At 34.7% G+C, this 21132-nt stretch overlaps 1 pseudogene; it reads left to right on the top strand.

The window, feature by feature from the left end:
• Positions 1–4813: 4813 nt before the first annotated feature.
• Positions 4814–14660, top strand: LOC143220256 (uncharacterized; annotated as a pseudogene).
• The last annotated feature ends 6472 nt before the right edge of the window (positions 14661–21132 follow it).

The raw sequence follows: 21132 nt of genomic DNA, 5'->3' as shown, positions 1-21132 counted from the left end.
TGTTACCTACTAAAATAAACACGCATGAATTCGATAAAAATAGCAATATATCAATTATTTGGATTTTGATAATTATAGGTATACGGTAGTTAAATACTTCAGAAAGATATTAATCACTCGAAATTAACAGGCAAATCAACTGCTCGTTCGCTGCTCGTAAATTGGATTAAAATAACATACAAACCACATTCGGACGTCTCTCGTATACCACGGATTTTCTATGACGCGGATCTGCTCTAATATGATTTGATAATCTCCAAAATTACTAATTACCACTCGATCTCGTATAATACAAATTAACATAAGACACTACGTATGTTATTGTGCAAAACAGTTACTTAAAAATTCCTCAAAAATCCAATCTTTCATGCTAGCCTCCAATTCCATAGAATCTCCCACAACTCAAAAGTACCCAATGATTCCTAAGTTGATCTGATACGATTCTAATTTCGCGCCAAGCTTCCCCCACTCCTGTCAAACAATGAACAAGTGACAGGACTCTTAGCTTAGGGTGTAGAATCAATGACAGTGATTCCTACCAAAGAAGTTCTTCCGGTAACTGCAACCTGCATCACAACTCCTCAATTATAGAAAGGAAACGACACACATTCGCCAAAGCTTTCATCTAGCTAGCGCATCGTTCACCGTTTTTCTAAGATTTTATCTCATGTCACTGGTTATTTCTTTCGACTTAGATATGGAAGTGAATCTTCCTTCAAAATTTCTTTTTTATACCAAAGTGGACACGACTCAACGGATTTCAGTAACTAAATATTATCTAAGGAACAAACTTGACGCGAAACAAAAGCGCAGACATCACGAGTTTACTCGACAATTTGTTAGTAACGAAAAATTGTCACGTAGAATAATAAACGCTAACGATGTAAGTGAAATTTCTTTCAAAATTTCTCTTTCACAGTAACTCGACAGGTTTTATTAAACAAATGTTAACTAAAGGGTGCATTATCCAAACGAAGTTGACGTCAGACAAAAGCGCAGAGATCACGAGTTTACTCGCGACCGGTCAGCAATCTGTCAATCTAGTTCAGAACCTAATTACACCATATCCACTCCATGCACGAAACGTTCATCTCCAATTTCTCGACGCGATTATCAATTACGGTTTCTAGTTTTGGCTATAATAAAACTTGGCGGTTTAATCGGGCAATATAATTGAATAGAAGGCCGCGAGGCAAAGGCTGTTTTTCGCCAAGGGTCGGGAGCAAGGGAGGGCGAGAAAGTTGCGCGTCTGCAGAACGAGCAATTTATTCTGTTAAGAGTGCCGACTTAAGACGAGCAATCACGGCTAGGTCGAAGTTTGCCTGTGTAAATGGCCGTGGTTCCGATCTGAGGTGGCTAATCTTCCAGCGAATGAGCACCAGCCGAACGTCGAGGGCCAACCAACGAGGAGAAACAACGAGAGCTCGAAAGGGTGCTCCCGAGGAACTGCCGAGGAAGTCACGAGGACAAGCACACGCTTCCGCGTTACCTGGCTTAATTGTATATCGCGAAACATCATTTCAAATGAATCATGCGTAATTTCCGACCGACTTGGACACAGACTGTTCCGTTATTATAGTTATCATCGGATTGGAAGATTGTCATACCTCGTGGAAAATAAAGAAGGAATACGATTTTTATCGTATATATACAATAAAACCTTATTTCGAAAAAAAAAATCCGAGTTTTCGGAATTTATTTATATTGGGTCGTACGGAAAATCATTTCGTCCTTTTTTTATGGGGCTAAAGTGTGAAGTTGGCAGTGAAAAAATACAATTAGGTCCTTTGTTGGAAAAAAACGAAATGACTTTCCGAACCACCTAGTATTTATAAACACGAGTAATTTGATTATCGGTGTAGAAATTTTTAAAGATCTTAATTGTCGCAATACGTAGTTGATTATTATATCATGAATGTCCATATTTTTAATTCTTTGAAGAATAGCACGTGGTCCGAATTCAGTTGTTTCTGGAATACAAACTTGAATTCACAGTGCTCGTGTTTGCGAGTAGACAGAAAAAAAAATTTGACTATTCGAAATTCGCGTTTACACATAGGTAAAAATAAGAAAACATCGATATTGAAATTAACAATAAGGATCCAACTAACAATAGGCATTAATGTAAGCAAATATTTAATAAAAATATTTAATAATTCACGATTATGGAATTATTTACAAACGTAGAAGGGAATTTTCAATCGAAAACTGATGTTATCGAAAGAATTATCGTGGTTACTATATATTTCGGTTAACGTGCATCCAGGTTAGGCTCGTTTGAAGTGCACGCGGATGATACATAACACCTAAACAATTACCCCTCGTTTGATAGTATGATGCGAATACACACAGAAATCAATTATCCGTACAATTCCAGAAATGAAAACATCCCTCCCCGTGATAATAAATCCAGGAAACGGAAGTAAGATCGATACAGTTTCACTGGTTTCCGGTGCAAAAGCCGCGAGGAGGCCGAAGTTCTAAGGGAAAGACGAAAGAAAGGGCCAGTTGGTGGTGGAGACAAGGCGTGAAAGGGGCCGCAAGCTATTAAGGCGTTCGCGCCGAAATAAAAGAAAGTTGTCGAACGAAGAGAAAGAAGAAGGAGAGGCAGAAAGAGAGGATTAATCCCTGCTATGGAGGTGAAAGAGGAAGAAGAAGAAGAGGATGGAATAAGGCGACGGATAACAGGCGGTTGGCGGAATAGAAGAGGAGGGAGGGGCGGAGATTCAGAAGGAGGGAAAGAGACTCGGACCGAAAAAAAGTCACCATTAAAATGAAAAATGACACGCACGCTGACATCCCCGTAACGCGGTAACGCTCGCTCCATTCGGTAGTTACATACCTTACCTCTCTGAGCAAGCAAACAGCCACCCTACGTGGAATTATTGGTGATTTTTGAAATCGGTTAAGCAGGCCTCTCGGTCGCAATCAGCTCAGGGGTGCCGCTTTCTACCCGGCCACTATCTTTCTTCCTCGCGAGGGATCCCACTCCGGATTTCAGTTCCCCGCAACGATCCTCCTTCCACCTTTCTCACCGCCAAGGGGAGAGATATAATATAATAATCTCTCTCTCTCCCACTCTTCCTCCGATGCTTAGCACCTTGTTATTTATTTTTCAAACTTTACACATTTCACCCCCTTCTGCCGCGTTTATACGCGCACCGATCCCTTGATACACACGGATAATCGAATATACAACTTTCTTTCCGACGTCTTTTCGTTTATTCTAGCGAATCGGGTTAACTCTTTAGCGACTTGAAAAATTTTTTCTGTGGAACAATAGTGGTTCGAGGATTTTCCCGTAGCTTTGAATAAAAGTAACTTTCAGGTTAGTCACTCTTTGGGGTATGATGGGTTAAACATTTCCAAGGTTCTTGGTCCACCGCGAAGAGTGGTGGGGACATTTTTTGAAGAAAGTAACGTTTCGTTTGGTAGTTGTTACTTAGATTAGTGATTCTTTGGGGTATGAGGGGTTAAAAATTTCCACGGTTCTTAGTACACGGTGAAGAGTGGTATGACAGACATTTTTAGGTTACTATGCGAGTCCCACAAAAATTGAATTAACTTATTATTTTCGTTTATAAAAGTTATCAATTTTGTTTAGTTTAAAACGCAAGGAAATTTCCGTGTAACGTGGGTCTATATTTTATTTTCTGAAATCCTGTTCCTCAAACTCGAAAACCTTGTTTCCTTTGAACCATCCGTGATCTATGAGACGTTGTTGATTTATTCCGGGTCAGTGTGAGCAGATTTTTCGAAATTTTACGTGTGCTTATAGCGTCCGATTTGTTGCTGTTTAGGGGAATTTTAGAAATGATTCAAAAGATTCGAAATTGGAATTTATGGAAACTTTTCTGTGAAGCGACGAGTCTAAATTATCTGAAATATTATTGTTGCGTTATTTTTATTATTATTCCACAGAATGACTATCGTGTTATCGGTATTATTGTTGTATAAAATTATTACCATTCTGTAGAATTATTATTATTATATAGAATTACCGTTATATTATTAGTATTATTACTACAGAATTAATGTTATATTATTACTGCATAGGAAAGTTGCTATATTATTATTAGTATTATTACTACGTACAGTTATTACATAGTCATCACTGTCACAGTATTATTTTGATTCGAACGGATCACTCGTGTGCTTGACAGAAAGTGATACGTGACTCAACAGAAATTTGGCAACGTTATTTCATCTCTGTTGATTTTAATTCGTTCGGTGATATAAAACTTTCGAATTCTAAACATAATTTTTATTCCAAGTGATTAATGATTATCAGTTCATACGGGTACGTATATCTTTCGGTCGACTCTTAATTAACACATTTCTGGAAATATTTCAATTTACTCGTATTACCGTTTTCAAAATGGCATTCCGTTCGCGAGGAGAAATATCACAACCATTACCATCGCTATTTTAACTTTGCTTATCAGTAAAAACAAAAACTTCGACAAAACATTGTCGATGAGACAAACAGAAGCATAATTGCTAATCAAAGCATCACTTTAAATTCCTCTTTACACATTTTCCCGACCAATATCCCTAGATTAGTCGGGAAACGAAAATTCTTTCGTAAAAATAATTCTGTATCGTTGCACTCGGCGATTGTAGTATCCAAAGCTCGAGGACGACGCATATATACCAAACTAAAATACGATGTTGGACTAATTCTCGATACTCGGCGAGGCGATATTTGAAGGAAAAAAGAGAAAAACCTGGTGGCAGAAGGTATGAATTCAGGAAACGCCGAGAGGTCAGTGCAGGGCTGTTTTGATTGGCCAGCCACGACATAATTTGGGACATGGATGAGCCACTCCATCAACCGTGGAACTCTTCATTTGCAGCGATCGACAGTGTACGACCACAGACTATAAATCCTTGTAAGTTCCACCAGTTACATGGACTCGGATGGCCGAGCACATGGGACCGGATAGAGAAAGGAATAGAAGAAAGGAGAAAAGAAAAAAAGCAGGCACATCTATTGATATCCATTGGTGTCACTGGGGTGAGCACAATGGCACATCGTACGAAAAGTCTGATTTATCACTCTCATCGCCTAGGTGATATTTGTATTGGGAGACGTAACGAAATGCGACATAATACCTCGCAGATGAACCCCGAATACATTCTAAGCCTTCTGTTGGGTTAGTAACTAAGTGATTGCGGATTTTGTCGATAGATGGACTTTACACTTTTTTTCGTTTTCTTAACGTGGTTAAAGAACTTAACCTATACTTTTTCTTATTGGTTGGGTCTTTCATTTAGTAATAAAATTATACCGATTAGTGCTTTATTTTGTTCTTATCCCAATTTAAACATGAAAGAACAGGACGTCCACTTCGAACATATTTTATTGTATTACTTCCGAAAAGACAGGAACGCATCGCAAACTCAAAAGAAGTTGTATGCCGTATATGGAAATGATGCCTTGAAAGAACGGCAGTATCAAAATTGGTTTGCCAGATTTCGTTCTGGTGATTCTTCACTGAGAAATGCCCAATGATCTGGCCGTTCAGTTGAAGTCGATGAGATCCATATCAAGGCCATTATCGATTCAGATCGTCATAGCACAACACGTGATATTGCGGAGAAGTTCGATGTATCGCTTACATGCATTGAAAAAAAATTAAAAATGCTTGGTTATGTAAAGAAACTCGATTTATGGATCCCTCACCAGCTTAATGAAATTCATTTGACGCAACGCAATAGCATCTGCGATTTGCTTCTGAAACGCAACAAAATTGTTCCATTTCTGAAAAGCCTAATTACTCGCAATGAAAAACGGATAGTTTATAAGAACGCCAATCGGAAGAGATCGTGGGTGCTGCAAGATGAACCAGCCCAAACGACTTCAAAAGCAGAGAATCACTAAAAAGGATTATACAGTCAGTCTGGTAGAATTATAAAGGAATTTTGTACTTTGAACTTATGCCACGAATCCAAACGATCAATTCAAACGTGTACGTTTAACAACTCGCCAAACTGAGCGATGTAATTAAAGAAAAGCGGCCGGTATTGTCAAATCGTAAGGTGTTTTCTACTATGACAATGCAAAGCCCCACACGTCTTTGATCACTCGTCAAAAATTATTAGAATTGGGTTGGGACGTTTTGTCACATCCACCTTGATTTTGCGCTTTCAGATTACCATTTGTTTTGTTCCATGCACATCTCCTTAAATAGTAAAATTTTTAATGATCCTGATGATGTCACATCACATTTAATTCAGTTTTTTGGTAGCATATTTTTAGATCAGAAATTTTATGAACGTGGAATTTTGACACTGCCAGAACGATGGCAAAAAGTCATCGACAAGAACGAACAGTATCTAATTGAATAAAGTTATATTTTTAAATACAAATTTTGAATTTTCCTTCATATTTGAAATCCGCAATCACTTAGTTGCCAACCCAATAATAGCGTGACACGATCGCTGACATCCTGGAACAGCCCGCTCCGCCAAAGGAACCGTTTAATTTACCACTAGTTTTCCGATACAACCAACCATTTCGATCAACCGATACGCGTATTTCATTTTTACTGCTACGGAGCCTCATTTTCCCGCGTAATCTCCTCTTTTCCAACAGATTAACCCAAGTATCGCTAAACATCGAAACGACTCGCTTCAGGCTTTTTACCTTTCTATCTCTACTTAATATTTCTGGAAATTAATTGTTTTAGGTTGGTGTAGATTTTAATGGCTCATATTTTCTCTTGAAATATTGATTTTCTAGAGAGTTTAACATCGTTAAAACCACCAAATGTAAAAAAATTAACTCATCTCGCAATAAATCGTCATACTTCATCGAAGTGCGTTATTAGATTTAACATTCCGAAAAATTTCGTTCATTTCTTACTTTACTTTAAATCCAAAGCGCAGTAATACTATGACAAAAAAGGATTACAGCTCCATTAGTATGGAGCTATTATAAAATGCTATTAATATCTACTAATAACGTATCGCCAAGCAGTTACCGATATAAAATATTCTTAAATATAACCAAGGATAAACCGCATCGTTATTCTTCGTCAAAACGTGTTTTCGCAATTTGAAATTATTCTGTAATTCAAATACGATCGGGAGGAAGAACGGCAGCCGGTTAAACCTTCGCAGCTCGTGCACGTTTATTGGGGAAATTTTCCCCACTGGGGAAAAATGGTGACATAAATCGGATATGGAGAAGGTAAGGATGCGTTTTCGTGGAGATTAGCGAGTAATCCAGAAAGAAGGAGATATTTCGCGTGGCCTATGGTGACCCGTGGTTGGACATTCCGCGGATTACCGCGCACGGTATGTAAATAAAAGAAAATTACAGATAATGGAAGATCTTCAGTGGACAGAGGATACATTCCGCCGTGCAACATGCATCATTCTTATTTTCGACGCCAACGACGTGGTATGTACAAAAACAAAAACGACGTGCGTGGCACGTCAGGTGGAATTGTTGCCAGAGCACAGATCATCATTACACTGCATAGCGTACCAATATTTAAGTGTATCAATATTTAACCCATATTCTAAAATGGAAAGCAGAAGTGAGGCATTATGCACTTTGTGACGCCTCCCAGCGAGTTACACTGGACCGTTCTAGTACACGCATCGGTGAATTTTTTGCCAGCACAAGTGGTTAATATAGATATATCTGTAATTTTAATATAGATATTTATTAATTTCAGTAGTTGCTTGTTTTGTGCACTCGTTATGTGCCCAGGATCATGATATCGGATAAATAACCTAAAATGTGCAATAAAATACGTTTTCTCTTGTACAGAAAAGTTCTCTTATACGTACAGAGAGCAGTCAAATGAACCCTTAGAGATACTCAGAATAAAAACTCTCGAATATAAGACTCATAACTATACAACTCAAAAGGAGGACTTATCGTCTAAGTGAAAGGTAACTAAAAATATTGAAACTATATAGCAAGGGCCAAAATTCCTAAATCTAACTTCCACGAAGCTGATGCGGCAATAAGTGATTAAGTTTTCGTTTGTACTTTATTTGCAGATGTACCAGCTAGTTATAGAAACATCGATATGACATTGGCAAAGCTACCAAACGATAAACGAATTCTCTGCAAAGGAGATAGAAAGAATATTTTTAAACGAAATATAACGGAAGAGTGTCAACACGAACCACAAGAGGCGCTACATTAGAAGGAACCTTGTATCCGGATAAAGGAATTGACACAGGAAACTAAGAACTGCCTGTATACAGAAAGGAAGAGCAAACCTATAATAAGGCAATATCAATCACTGTAGGTAAATTGCACAATAATGACCAATTTACTAATTAACGCTATTATACGGATATAATAAATGTAATATGTATATACTGTGTACAGGTTAAATTAAAGTTGAACAAAAGAAGCGGCTTATTGTAAATGCAAAGGAGTGGTGATCTGGCAAGGATTGTAATTCCAAAAGAGACAAAGGCATATACGTAGAACCTAACATGGATTACCTGTGGCATCGACATGGAATTTGTCATACCAAACGCCGTCTAATTGTTAAGGTTCCTGCAAAGTGCATTTGATATTGCGAAAGATATTGTTCAGATGCGGCTCTTGCTACGTTCTTAAAGCCACAAATGCCTCGTGCAAGAAGTTTAGGGAAAGGCAGTCCAGTCGGCTATGAAAATTAGTAGTTTCTGATATTTACAAATGCATACCAGTACCTTTTATGGGACCTGGCTCACAAGAAGCATGCAGCTGCCCTTGTAGATTATTCTACACTACGTCTCATCGAATTGGTTCATTCCATAGGTGACTGTATATGTACTAACTTTATGCGATTAAGCGAATCCACAACTGGAAAGAATCCCAATTTCATTGCCTTATTTAATTACATCTCTCGTGTTGTCGGGTTATTCAAAATTTAACACATTAATCGATATCGATTTCCAGAATTTTATTAAACGGCCGCTGCAGGTCGCCTATTGAATGCAACGGATCAATGTCGTGCAAATTTTATAACTATTATTAAATTTTTAACACCCATGCATTCCCATGGCCAATATATTACTTCAAGTGCAATATTATATCCGAAATTCGAATGGATCGTATTTCGTTTGTTAAAAACATCAGAAACGAGTTATCCGAATGTTTTCATAAGCGATTGTAAATCGTTCTAGCAATAGCCGATTAATTTTAGTATTTGTTTATTTTTAATTTTTTTTTACAGTTTTCATATAACACTTTACATGTCTGAGGCAAGTTCATGGAAAACATCTTTATTTTGCATGATGTCCTGTACACTAGTGAACTGAACTATTTATTTTGCTATCTATGTGACTGAAGAACACCTTGTCACTTGTTCCCCCGGGCATCTAATAGCCCCGATTCTCGAAATGTCGTGATAAGTAACTTTTAACTTGACCAGGCCAACTCTTTCTTTGTTCAAATCAAGAGAATCTGTGAAAGATTACATTTCACGAAATAACTACATTGCAATCCGTGCTATACTAAAAGCAATTTTACCTTACTTTTAATTAACAAAATTCTGAGTACCGACGTGTACATTGCTCTGCTTATTATTTAAGTGGCAACGCGCAAATGCATACATAGTTTCGTTTTAATACTAAAATTATCATAGCATGCAATCCGCTGTGTTAATCTTTTTAATATTGTATATTTGTGCTACTAAACTCGCTGGATCATATATCTTTTTTACTTTTAACCATTGTGGTATAATGCACTTTCAAATCGCACTTAAAGTTTTAACAAAATATTCGGTAACAGAATATTGATATTTGGCGTTTATGTAACTTTGGATCTTTAGAGCATAGAGTACATTACATCAGAACCCACATATATGGAATAGTAATCTTAAAAGAATTAAATGTGTGCCACATAAACCCTTCACCGTTATTTAGTAGTGTAATAATCGAGTAAATAATTATACAAGATTATACTAGTATATCTGAAATAATTCGTAAATACAATATATGAACGGAATTTAAAGTTTGAAATTTCATTAACTAACAGATTTTACTTTTGGACGTTTTGATATAAGTACGACTTATTTTTTTAAAATATCTTTCATTTCATTCGTTCAAATGTAATTCCATTGAAATTTCGTTATTTTAAATAAAAATATTGGATTAATTACTTTTAAATATCATATATTTTTTCAATTCAAAATTCAGGCTACATATCTGCGCTGGCTGCATACAAACATGTACATGTAAAGACAATTTTTTAATTTTGTATACTTTTACGCAAAATATTATATTTTATTTGAGCAAATATACTATTTGAACGGAATGAAAATTATGGATTATCCGTTTTCATATTTCTAATACGATTTTGCTTACGATAATGTACATCAGATGGCGCTTCAAGATTGCGAAGTTACAGCAATCGACACACGTGCGGACTGTAAGCTCTATCTACAGTTAATGACTGAACTTTATGTTGATGGCAATGTTCCATAGGAAACAAGGCGTTAACCGCGAAACGTGAAATGCATTTATTTTTAAGAACGCCGTGCAAATCTTATTGTACACGTGTTAAAATATTCAAGATAATAATAAGTTGGGAAATTAGTTGTGCCGACATGTGCCGAGCGTGCATGAAAATTGACGGCGTTCTTCTTTCTATGTACGATGACAACACGATTAGTAAAAAAAATTTACCAAATAAGCTCGCAGAACTTGCATCGATACAGGTTAGTAATACAATACCGTTTCTATCGCACATTTTCTCCCTCTTAATGTATTAATTAGTTGATCATTTTTTCATTACAGTTAATCACGTCTAAATTTGCAATTTTATAATATAACCTCAAAATAATGTCATCAAATATTCATTTGCTGGATGTAATTGCTATTTGTTCTACAGTAATAAGAGTGTGGATGTGTTCAAACGAAAAAAAAAAAATTAAATTCATGTTCAAATAAAATTGCAAAATGTTTATTTCATTGTTATCAAAAGTATAAGAAATATGCTTTTCGACAATTATAAATAAAAATTACATTCCGAATTTTTGTTTTTTTTAGATTTATATTTTATTAGCTTTTGTTCACAAGTAAAAAGATTAACTTATTTATAATACAAAGTATCATAGTATTATTTTATACATACCTTATGTAAAAAAAGAAATATTTGTAATCATATTACATGGCATTATTATTTGTTATATTATAGCGTTATATACATATGTTTACAACTTTAAATTGCAAATTAATTTAACAAATATGTATTAAATTTTAAGCAAATTTTCTTATATATTAAATGCACCTTTGTGTAAGTTATATGTATTTGTCAATTAACTTGTGCTGTTTTTAATTTTTTGGATAGATTTGATAAATTTGAAGGACTGCCAAATATGCTTTGCACAAAATGTGCTTATCGTACAGATACATTTTATGAATTCTGGTTGGAAGTTCAAGCCACAGAAAAGAAACTACAGTAAATATTGGAGACACAAGTTCGTTATACCATGAAGGTAAGATAAAATGTTTTTCTTTCTATCATTTTATTTAGAAAACTTAACGTACGAATTGAAATGATTTCATAATTCTCTTTATATTTTTCCTTTAGGCTGTTGAGACACATGCAAAGTTATATATGCGATATTTCATTAACTTCAATATCGGTCATAGATATTACTTAATGAATTTCAAATTAATTTTATCTTCTGTATTATATCTAACGCTGCTTTTCTTTTCTTTTGTGTAATATAGATATGGTCAATTAATGTAGCAAACTTATATAGATTTATGACATAACCAAATCTAAAATTTTTACCCTATTTCTTAGGTTAACAGATAATTTTAAGATTCATCTTTTTTGTAGATTATTATATGGTGTGTATCTTTCTTTATTTTAGTTACATCATAAATTTAATAGTTCTTATCATGTCTGCCCTAAAATTCATTAACTTATTAATTTTTCTTTTTCTTTTTACTCAGATATTTACTACGTACATCATAGGAAAATGTAAATTTCATAATGTTTCATTCTCGAGATAGTAACATTAATACTATAGTTATTTAAATATAAATATAGTATATCATGTAAAATTATGCGAATAATAGTAATAATAAATGATTCTTATTGAAAATAACGTTTTAAAAGTCAAGAAATTGAAAAGTAATTATTAAAACAATATTTTGTTCGTAATTCTATATGCTAAGATCAATTATTGTTAAAATTTCATTGATTAACATTAATATTAAGCTTAATATGACCAAATAAATAAATAATTACCCTACTCACTATTAGAAATATCGAATATTAATAACTAACCTTCAACTTTTGTAATTTTATACTGTACTTAATTATTTTTTCAAGTTTACTAAAAAAAAAAACTTCCGTTTTGTTTATGGGTTGCTCTAATTATAACTTAATTAAATAGAAGGAGTTTTTTTATTCCATATGTAATGAAAATCACATACGTTTTTTATTTGATATATTAAAGTAAAGGAGACTCGTGTTAACTATTATTACTAGAAGTATTTGCAATTATTCTCGCACGACATCTTCGAGAACATTCTGGTAACGCTTTTACATGTCTTTCTATAGAGATATTAGATAATTTTGACCCATTTGATGTTATATCGTGGAAAAAATAACACTGTCGTTATTAAATTATTCAAGAAAACGTACACTCGTGTATAAAAATACTGCTAAATAGCGAGAAAATAAATCTTTCGAAACGACGATAATACGCAACGCTTCTGTCCAAGAATCTACTGTTCCAAGGGCTGAAGAATAATTTTTACTTTGCTCGATTGTCCTTATTACATTATCCTCTCATAAAGGTTGCCTTCCTCCTATCGATCCAATCTCAGCTGTGTGCTTGCATTTTCTTAATTTCGTTAACTTCATCGTAACATGTAATTACACGTAATGTGGAAGCATTAACATCGCTCCCAACTTGTTGGCATTGCCTTTCAGGAAAAGGCCATGGGCAACGATTTCGAACAGGACCGTTCGCTGGGATCGGACGAGTTACTGGAAATGAAACTGTTGGATGGCAACAAGGAAGATATCAAGCCTGTGAACGGCATAGATAGCACGTGTCGGAGCTGGTGGAAGAAAATGGCGACTTTAGTAAGGATAGCATATCCGAATTAAGGAGCATCATTATCTCAAAACTATCAGCGGCAGAGGTTAACCAAGACAAACGGTTAAAGGGGAGATATCTGATGAAATTTCTAAACTTTTCGAATCCCAGCAGTTATATTATACGATAATGTACATACCAGAAGATGTTCCTTTAGAACACGTAGAGGACGAGCAGGCTGATAATACGCTCTTTTGCGATACCGTGATTAAATTAGACGATAGTAAGAAGATTATCGATGCCGACTGCGACGCGGAGCTTTTGTACGATTCGGTGGAAAAGGAGGAGTTCTTGAACATCGTGTGCAACGAGAGAACGGAGATCAGGGACAGTAAGATCAGCAACGACGAGGTCGCCACCTGGAAGTCCGTGATCCCGGAAGGGAAACCGAGGGAAAGAGTGAACGGGAAAAACACGCAGAAGGTCGCGCTCAAGCTGAATCAACAGCTAAAAGAGAGCGACGACTCTGACTCTGATTATTTCGTCGACTCGAAAGATAACATATTGGCATAGCTCGAACGACACGATGACGAGAATAAAAGAGATCAAACTGGAGGACGATATAGTATCAATGCACACTGTGCTTGCAAAATTACGATAAACTGACCAATGTCCTGTCGCACGCCATAGACGATCACATGCCAAGCAGCAGACCGTTCTTTTGCGTGGTTTGCAAGGAAGACTGCGAGAGTGACAGGGAGCTACGTACTCGCGTGGAAACGCATACAGGCCACTTCCCATACTCGTTTTTCGTATGCAACAAAGCTTACACTATGAAAAGATACCTGAGGAGGCACATGGTGTGTCACACGGATTTTCCAAAGCACCGGTAACAGAAATGCGGCCTCAGATTTAAAGTCAAGTCAGAGCTAGAGATTCACATCATCACACACATACTTGGTGCGCCTTACGCTTGTAGCCAGTGTCCACGATTATTCAATCGCAAAGGTAATTACAAGCGGCACCCGATTACACACCTGGACCCGTAAGGCTTCCATTTGACCAAATATCCCTGTAAAGTCTGCGGAAAGAGATTCTTAAATAATCGCACGTTGAAAACGGATATGCGCGTTCATACCAGCGAGAAACCGTTCAAATGCGAGGTTTGCGGGAAACTATTAGATCAATGGACGACTTTAAGAGATCACAGTCTTTTGCATACTGGGGAATAGCCGTACGTTTGTAATGTTTGTGGGGTAGCATTCACCTTCAGCGCCGCGTTGAAATGACATATGTGGACTCATACCGGCGGAAAGCCGTTCGGATATGAAATGTGAAATCTGTAGTGCCCGTTTCGTAGGGAAGTAGGATCTACGACGAGACATGAGGATGCATACAGATAGACCTAGAACAATGCGGAAAAGAAAGATATGATCAAGAGCAACGAACAAGAAGAAAGTAAAGATGAGAATATCAAGGGTGTCAGATCATCCTTACACGGGGACCGTTTTGATGGAATAGGTTCTGTTAAATCAGGATGTTACCCAAATTGTGCAACAAGAGTCTGAGAAAGAAAATGTCGACGCCCTTTTTAATCCTATATACGGTTATTCGAGCTTCTTCTTTTTGTCGTCGTAGTATAAACACTGATTGTTTCCTAAGGAATATAGGCTACGAATTTTTTTCTAAATTAGAATAATATAAATATTAACTCAGGAAGCAAAAACCAAAAGACACCTCAAAATTGTATATAATATGTACTTTGCAAGGAGCAGTGGTTTAATTTATATTTAAAATTTATATTTGATGAAATTATTATATTACTCTATTCTCAGAAGCTTATTTTTTTTTGGTCGAACAAACGTATACAATCTGTAGAGTAACATTAACGGCGATCATCCCCGATTTTTATGGAACTTTGTAAACCTGTAAAATGGTAGAAGGTAAACGACAATTTTTCATTTTTGATATCCTTTTAAATGTGCGTGCCATAGAGGATAATTTTTGTCGACGATATTTTTCTCGAAACGTTTAGTCGTTAAATTTTCCATCTCGAAATTTTTCTGTTTTACAATTCTGTGCTTTTTGTCCATGTAGGGTATTTGACTGTATTAAACTGGTATGTGTCTAAGTGCAGGAAAAAAAGGTTTAAATTTCGTTGATTGCGTTTATTTATCAATTTGGAATAGGTCTGTACGAAAACTTTTTATAAATATCGTAGATGGACATGTTTAGTTAAATAGGATGTGTCGATGTAAATTATTTTAACTTCGACAGTTACTTTATATATTGTACGTTTTCATTATCATGCGTATAATTTCTCATAATGTAGGTAATTTTAGTAACTTCATGATGTTAGTGCGACATGATTGTATATTTGTTCGAATATATTTGCAGTTTGCGATCCTCTCATAGTGTTGTAAAATAAATTTACCATTATGTTAAGTATACGTATCTTTCACGATAATATCTTAAAATAGAGCTGTGGTATATGACAGCAAACAGATAATTTAAAAATGAATATACACCTCAAAATTGTTAATAATCAACAGTAAAAGTACGAGTACAAAATATTGTTATACGTAAAACAATGGCGAAAGTTATTTGTATTATATTATTTATTAATATTAGACACGAGATATGATATTTGAAATGTGTAGTTTGAAATACCAAAATATATAGGAACTTCATTTGATTTAAGCAGCATAATTCAGTAAAATTAGTTTGATTTTATATCGAATTAAATAGTTCGTATGATGGTACCTTACAATTAAAGTAATAATAGAAACTGAAATGGTACACAAATGCGTAAAACGTGTTTATTATAACGAAATTTTTTGACTGTATATTTTTTTTATATATTTCTCATTTTTTAGAGAGATGATATTTGTAATAATTATAAGATAAACGAGAAACTAGTCAAAGATAGATATTGTTATATAATCTGAAACTGAATTCAATGAACGTTGCAAATCTAATGACGAAGTATGATTATCATTTCATTAATATCTATTGCAACTTTGTTAATCTACTAATCCATATAATTCTTCTAATTATAATTTTTCCAAAAAGACTGTTAATGTTTCAGCAAGTATAATTTTAATAATTTCGAATGTTTTCTAGAATAATACTAACAAGTGTCAATGCATTCAGTTTGCATTGTAAATGAAATAAGAAAATATCTTCAGCGTAATCTTTTTTCTTATCGAACTGTTTTGATTGAAAAAGAAAAATACCATCCTAACAACGCTTCATTGTCAGCAATTAGAATGATTAGAATCTGGGGTGGATAAGAGGTTAAACTTATCTAACAGGAAATGTATTTTTTCTTATTGAATCCGATCGTACATATGTTAGCAAACAAAGCGCTTAAAGATAGTAATAACCTTGGGCGGGAAAGAATGATTTACTCGTGCGGCACTCTTCTGATTCTGCTCTCATGATTGTTGTAACAATTGTCACATGCAACCTCACCATCTTTTTACCGGTTTCAATCCAGTGATTTTTTCTTTGAAAACACATGGAAAATTTGCAGATACACGGAAAGTTTTCATAGTAACTCGAAGAAAATATTAAAAAGTTAAGCCAAGGAATTTTCTGTTTTATTTCACTTCTTATGGAAAAGGAGATAATTTATTGCTTATGTTAATAATATGAGATAGTGCACCATATTATTAAAGATAGCAAAAAACGAGCGACTTATTAATGAAATAAATATTTATTTTTTATTCGTACAATTTTCTTTATTTTTTCTTTAAATTTATTTAATTTTAACGAACGAAATGAAATTTTTGAATTTTGTAGACTTTTACGTTATTATCAATCGTCAGAATATCAGTGTTCGAACTTTTTGTCGGTAATACATATATTTTCTAAGCTATATTTCTGTTAATCTCGATTATTATTATTTCAACGTATTATGTAGATGTTATTTATTTTCTTTCTTAAATTACTTAACGCAAGTGTAATTTTGTTGTGTAAAATGTTGCGTAAAATGTTTATTTATTAAAATGTAGTATCCATTCGTGTACAACAGATGGCAACACCATTTAACTTTTAAAAGCGATTCAAAAAACTTTTATCTCCTTAAAAAGATTCTTATTAACGTGTTATTAATTATAATTTAGCGAAATATTAGCTATACGCACTTTCTTGCAAAGATGAAACGATTACTGCAATTATTAAAACAATTTTTTAAATTCGCAATCAATATAGTGGTTCGAATACTTGCCAATGTTTACGTAAATTTCGAAATATAATTTGTTCATAAGTTTACATTCACGAAGGAGATTTATATCAATTATTATTTTGTTCACACTTGGTGTTAATATATTATAAATAATATATTAGGTCGTCCCACAATTTCGTTCGCGGTGATATTTACATTCCTCGTCACAATTTATAAACTATATAGATGATTAACGTCTTTGTCAACGAAATAGGAAGAAGTCGTAGAACAAAAGGGCCACTAAATTTTTTTTTAATCTTTAAAGGTTTATTCGACGAATAATTTTAAATGGTAAAAGTAAAAACCGGAACGAATTTATGGGACGACCTAATATATTACATTTTTATATATTACGTATACTGTAGTAATTGAAATTATAAAAACATACAAATATGTTATGTTCATATGAAGTAGTAATTAATGTTTAAATATTTAATGAACTTAATAAATTGTTGTGTATCCTTAACTAAATTTTTCTAGTGCAGAATTTTTTTTATAAAAATAGATAATCGATAATAACTATAATATTAATAAAATTGTAGCTAAGTCTTCATTTTATCTTTTCGAAGATTTAAATTTGCAAAGAAGTGTAAAAATATGGAAAATTGACAAGTCAAAATTCAGCGAATGATACTGCAGTTTTATACGAAAATTACGATGATTAAAAGTTAAAAAATTATTACACCAGAGCCTATATTATATTTTGAGGTAATGCAGATATTTGTACAATTTTTGCGTAACGTATCTCATATTTTTCATAATAAAAATACTTATTAAGTAGGTGGTAACATATTTAATATATTCCTTGTTTGAAATTTGGACAACACTGTAAAAATTTTGTACGCGAGATCAATACCTATACAAGACTTTACAATGTCACAATTTTTTCTTGTTTAAACAAACAAGGCATGTATTCCTTTCATTCTATTTTTTGATTTTATTTTTCCATTTCACTGCCAATCAAACAAATTATGAACACAAAATTGTTTTATAATTGCTTTGTTTTGAACATATGCGTACTAAATAACATTCTCATAAATAGCTCGATATTTACGTTCAAGATACATACACTCCAATCAGTCTGCACTCGCATGTCCACGAAGTTGCTCGTATCGTTTGGACGCGTCTCGGCTGGAAGATCGATACACGTGAGACGGAGGCCCAAGGAAGATTGAAAAATGGATCACGCCGATATCTGTTCTATTGTAGATAGATCATTCTGCGAATGTGCCGAATCATCTACCGCCGTTGTCCGTGGCCGTGTTTTCACAGGCCGGGGGGATGCCGGAGGCTCTGAGAATGCAAAGATCCTTCGATTCAGAAGTTAGCGTCCTATTATCCTTATCTGGCACACCTAAGCCTGCGTTTGCTTGCCACCTTGCCTGTTTACCACCTACTCGACGACCTGTCGAAAATAATATTTCAGACGAGACGATTAGTAGCCTCTGCTCTCATCCTCCTTCCTACGTTCCTTTTTGAACTCTTCGTCCGCCCCGATGCTCCTCTAACCCCTTTTGCACTCCACACACGACCTCCGGTCGTTATTGCGTAGAAATCTCGAAACTTATTAACCCATTCATTGCTAGGAAATTTCGAGCGTTTTCCCTTCGGCGCGAGGATTTCATTTCGAACGAATTTCGGAAAGTTCATGATATTTAAAGTGATATTTACCTTTTCTAATAATTTTTAACTCAAAGGGGTGCAAATTTGTTCTGTGATCAATATAGTTGGCAGTCAATGGGTTAAATTCGAAATAGGAAAAGTTATAGCGTTTTCCTTTGGGCACGAACATTTTATTTCAATAATATTTTTAATTTTCCTTTTCTAATAATTTTTAATTCAAATGGCTGTAAACTTGTTTTGTGACCAATTGCAATCTGTCGTGAGATATCTCATAGTTGGCAGTCAATGGGTTAAATTCGAAATAACATGCGAAATGACGTAATTCCACGTGTCGATTTACATAGATGGGATTTCTTATTTCACACGTTTCGAATATATCCTAATGAAGAAGCATCTCGAATATTTTCCTCTTCGTTTCTGTGAAAAATTTTATCGAGGTTTTTCGTCGTGAATGTTATTTTCGGTCAGCCTGGATGAGACGAATCTTTTCGTCGTATTTAAATCGTCGAAACGAAGTTGGTGCTAGGAATTGACTTGTTTAATATAGTTTTCATATTATACGAGAAATTTCAGCCATTTAGTACCTATCTAATAACATTTTACATTTCGTTTCGTTAATTCCTTAGAGAATAATTTAAAAAGATACTTTTATTCGAAGAATCGAACGAATATGCTTTCGGAAAGTTGAAATCGTATTATTTCGTCGAATAAGATATATTCCTTGCATAATTCCGAAAAAACGGAGATGTATTGGTAAACATAAAAGACAGAGAATTTAGTAGAATTTTCGGAAATTCGAAATGTTTGGTAAGAGCGCGTATTGGCGCGTAATGTATCGTTTGGTATTTATACTTTTCATAATTTCTCGGGAATTGATTTTCGTAGCGGGTGATATCATAGCGAGTGATAAAAGGATGCTGAGCGATCTTTATGCCTGGAAAAATGTCAATTTCAATGGACCAATTACAGTCGCGATCGTTTCGACCGCTGGCCGCTTTATGCACACCAATGGTAATTAATGCACATATATGCACTAGAAGATTGATAAATTTTGTCGCTGAGAGGGTTTTGGATTTCTCGCGAAATGGATTTGGTCAAACTCAACAATACTTGTTTCCGTAATTTTCTCCTCTACAATAAGCAACAGTCTAAATTATTTTTTATCTTCGCTGTCTATAAACCGATTAATGAGCACAAATAGCCGATAAATTTAAAGTAATTTGGGCAAAAAATTTCATGTCAAGTATGTCAAGTTAGAATTCCCTAACAAAATTAACATGGAGACTACTTAATACCTAATACCTACAATAGTAATACATCTAAATATTCTACGAACCCCAACAACGTTAATCAAAGTACTGCGACGAAAATATAACTTTCCATCTCTGTTCGACAGGAGTCGATATTAATTTCTCCAAAAAGAAATTGTAACTCAAACCTTAACCCGTTAATTATCCATTAAGAGATCGATGCGACATTAAACGATTGAAACAAAAGAAGGTAAATAAAATACTAACACAATAAAATAATAAAAATTAAAACACTAATAATGCATCAATCTTGTTCTACCAAACTTCGACGAAGAAGTAAAGAACGTTAAACCAGTGCTCCCAATTAAAATTAATTCGGTACCTCTGTTAAAAAAGAAAAAAAAAGAAGATACAAGATTCTAATCGCGTGTTGCACGCGGAATGAAATTCGACCGCACGGAAACTAATTAGAAAACTCGGAAACGAAACATAAACAGGGAGAAAAAACGCGTGTGCATTTTTGCGTGGAAATCAAATCGATTGTGGTGTGATCAGAAAACAGCGACCAAGGTGGGAGGGGCAGGGAACGGGGACAGAAAAAAGCGAAAGGGCTAGGGTAAGAGAGACATGAAATATGAGTACGGAAATGCAGACATTTGTCAGGAAATTGATAACTCGAATAAACTCGTCGCAAATCGTCTAAACTGTCTACCAAACGGGGCGATTTTACCTCTTCTCCCGCCGCAAACCGAACTGCTACACTGATGCAACACACATGTACACGCACGCACGGTCCAGTCCCCGCAATTACGACGATCCGGTAGGAAATTTACGCGTTACGCTGATATATACTATTCCAACGACTAATTGTAAACGAATTTTATACTTATACGTATTTTTCATTAATTCCAGCTGTGTAACTTTTCCAGAAATCTATAATTTCGCGGTTAAATGTGATTTAAATGTTAGTTCTCGATTTTTATCGAGACCTTTGACTTTGATCTAACAT

Source organism: Lasioglossum baleicum, unplaced genomic scaffold (assembly GCF_051020765.1).
Source record: "Lasioglossum baleicum unplaced genomic scaffold, iyLasBale1 scaffold0562, whole genome shotgun sequence".
NCBI classification, from domain to species: Eukaryota; Metazoa; Arthropoda; class Insecta; order Hymenoptera; family Halictidae; genus Lasioglossum; species Lasioglossum baleicum.
Note: the sequence above shows the minus strand (reverse complement) of the source record. Positions and strands in the feature narration are given on the sequence as shown.